Source organism: Octopus bimaculoides, chromosome 13 (assembly GCF_001194135.2).
Source record: "Octopus bimaculoides isolate UCB-OBI-ISO-001 chromosome 13, ASM119413v2, whole genome shotgun sequence".
NCBI classification, from domain to species: Eukaryota; Metazoa; Mollusca; class Cephalopoda; order Octopoda; family Octopodidae; genus Octopus; species Octopus bimaculoides.
In genome coordinates, this window is record NC_068993.1 from 57,962,569 (window position 1) to 57,965,064 (window position 2,496).

Sequence of the window (2,496 nt, forward strand, 5' to 3'; positions counted from 1 at the left end):
GCTAATCCCTGTATATTTATGATGATAAATGGTTTTACCGATAAAGTTTTTTTCATACTGAACTACTTAGCAAAATTGTTAATTATTAATTCTATTATTAATTGACGATTCCCTGCCCTTATTCTTGTATATATATGTATATGTAGGTTTGTGTATATAGTTGCGTATTTTTCCCCCACCCCCACAAATATCACTTGACAACCAATGCTGGTGTGTTTACGTCCCCGTAACTAAGTGGTTCGGGAAAAGAGCCCAAGAATAAGTGCTAGGTTTGCAAAGAATAAGTCCTGGAGTCGATTTGCTCGACTAAAGGCGGTGTACTCTTTCACCACAACATTCTCTCACTCTTTCTTCCTGTTTCTCTTGTACCTGTAATTGAAAGGGGCCAGCCTTGTCACACTCTGTGCCACGCTGAATCTCCCCGAGAACTACGTTAAGGGCACACCTGTCTATGGAGTGCTCAACCAGTTGCACGTTAATTTCATGAGCAAGCTGTTCCGTTTGTCCAGATCAACTGGAGCCCTTGTCGTCGTAACCGACGGGATGTCACGACTTTATACCCCACGGATAACGCTATCCTCGGTGCTATTCGAAGTCCGACTTTAAATGCCGGAACCAATTCCACAAGATATTATTTTTATCACTCAAATCGATATTTACCAATCCAATTAATATATAGTGTTTCATACAAAGAATGTTATCCTGACATACTAATTCCAATGTAACCTACTGTCCTAAACGTGATTAACATCTACCTAAAACTCTGTGTGTGTTTGTGTGTGTGCCTCTGTGCGCTTGTATGTCAGGACAACTGTGTACATACGTACATACAAACATACATACGTATATGCGTACAAACATAAACACAAATATACATACAAACACACATGCGTACAAACGTACATGCACGTATACATACATACAATCATCACACTCTGGAAGAACTGTCACCGTTATTACAAATATTTCAAAGGGAATATTCCAAGGCGACAGACTGTCTGCGCTTCTGTTTATTTTGAATGTAAACTGTACAAGAGCAAGAGATATTAATGTTACCATTAACTTCTTTGTTCACTATCTGAAGATCTATGCTTGAAATATTTAAACTGCTAAGAAACAGCTGGATTTAGTCAAAATAATTTCTGCTGATATAGGAATGGAATTCAGCCAAAAGACGTGTTCATATTTAACAATTGAACGTAATAAAAATGTTCCCTTAACCGAAAACCTTTACATCAATAGTCTCGCTATCTCCTGAGTTCCATACATTAACTGCTACAAATCCCTAGGTATTGATGAGGAAATATCAAACAAATGTGTTTTGAATAAAGATGGAGTAAGCAAAATTTATTATACTAAACTCTAAACTAAATAAAAGATATGGCAGTCAGAACTTTCCTCCAACAGTGTATTTAAAATACCTATACTAATACCGGTTTTTCTGATACTTGAATGTTAAGTAGTGGAAATCTGCTCTGTAGGCATTGAAAAGAGTGTGATCCTGGTTTCAACAGCAAAATTCCATCGAAAGAGTGACAATGACAATCGCTGATCTCAATAAAGAGGGATGGGTCAAATTAAGATCAGCGGAGTGTTGGAATGTCGGATGGTAACAGGTTATATAAAGAGAATAACATACAGACGCGAAAAAATCACGCGCATATACACCTGCCGAAGAAAAGAGCACATAGCAAAAATAGGACAAACAGCTTACCCAAATTAAACACGCTGTGCATAACAGTTGTGCATAGACAAAATATTAAATTAAAACAGGCTTTTACCAAAACGTGTAGTGACAGACACATTATCAACCATACAGGACCACACAAGAAAACTATTACAAAATAAACTTGATGGGACAAACTTGGTTATGTTGACAGGTATATCTTGTTGGGAAGCGTGATTGATACATCGCCACTTTATATGCACCCACAAAATGGTTTATCATCACGATATGAAAAATGAGCGATGAATAAGCAAATTTAAACGAACCAATCACCAAATGGAAAACACCAGCCAATGAACAAAGCACAAGCAGTGAACCACACACACACACACATACATATACACACACACATACACACATACAAGGCGGAGAGCTGGCATACGTGCATATATATTTATGTATACGTTCGTATATGTAACTATATCGTATGTTGTATATACATATATATTTGTATTTATGTGCTTTTCTGAGTATATTCTACTGATGAGGTAAAGCATTCTTTATGCAGAGCCAGAAATCCGGGATCTGGAATTATCCAGTAATTTTGTCTCTAAGTCTTCTCTCCTGGTGACATATGAACACTTATTGTGATTTTAGAGCCAAGCTTTGACTGCTGTTTCCGGCGTGGTGGTATCTCATAGATACCCGAAATTATCATTTTAAATAATTGTTACCTTTGATGGTTTTTATTCCCATGCTGGTCACTTGATAAAATCGGTATTTAAATATCGATTTTATCCTTATTTATATAAATTTATATATATATATAT